Below are 849 nucleotides of genomic sequence, written 5' to 3'. Positions count from 1 at the left end.
GGGCTGGGTCCCAGGGCTGGTGACCGTGGAGGACGGGCTGGGTCCCCGGGCTGGTGACTGGGCGATGGGCTGGGTCCCCCAGGTCTGGTGACCATGGAGGACAGGCTGGGTCCCCGGGCTGGTGACTGGGAGACGGGCTGGGTCCCCCAGGGCTGGTGACCATGGAGGATGGGTTGGTTTCCTGCTGGTGACTGCAGGGTTAGGTCAGAGTTCTGTGTTTGCAGGTGGTGTGACTGTGGTCAGCGTGCATATTTAGTGTGTCCCTGGGGTCCACACTCCCCGGGGCTCCATCAGTCCCAGGCGCTGGGTGCAGGGTGTCCACCTCTGCCCAGGGAGCTGTTCTCAGGAGAAAACATTTGGCTCAACATGTTCTGTGATATGCACATCACCAATATCAAAACATTTCTGTCTTCCTAGAAATAGGTCTCAAGGGCTCCAAGTAGGTCTTTGTGCGTGTATTACTTTTGGCAAGGCTTGCTTTCAGCTAAAAATGACCCGTCACACTATGGCACTCAGTCCTGCACCCACGTCCCAGCACACTGAACAAGAGCCACACGTGTGTCCGAAGCCAGGACGCCACATGTAATACTGGCTTCCTCTGAGGCAAAGGTGTGGCCCCCGTCACCCCCAGGCCCTCGTTCCCCCTTCTCGCTGGCTGGCTCAACTGCCGAGCTTCCTATGCACAAAGACTGGGAGGCACAGAGCTGATGGGTTGCCCCCCCCAGACCCCTCTTGCTCGTGGAGACGTAGGTGCTGGTCTCAGAAGAACCGCCCGTGTCAGCGCCTGCCTCGTGGGACCCAGGTGCCTCTGACGAGCCGTCCGTGTCAACACCTGTCTCACGGGACCCA

This window comes from Mirounga leonina, unplaced genomic scaffold (assembly GCF_011800145.1).
Source record: "Mirounga leonina isolate KUSES-001 unplaced genomic scaffold, KU_Mleo_1.0 Mir_128, whole genome shotgun sequence".
Classification (NCBI taxonomy): domain Eukaryota; kingdom Metazoa; phylum Chordata; class Mammalia; order Carnivora; family Phocidae; genus Mirounga; species Mirounga leonina.
This window is presented reverse-complemented; position numbering follows the sequence as displayed.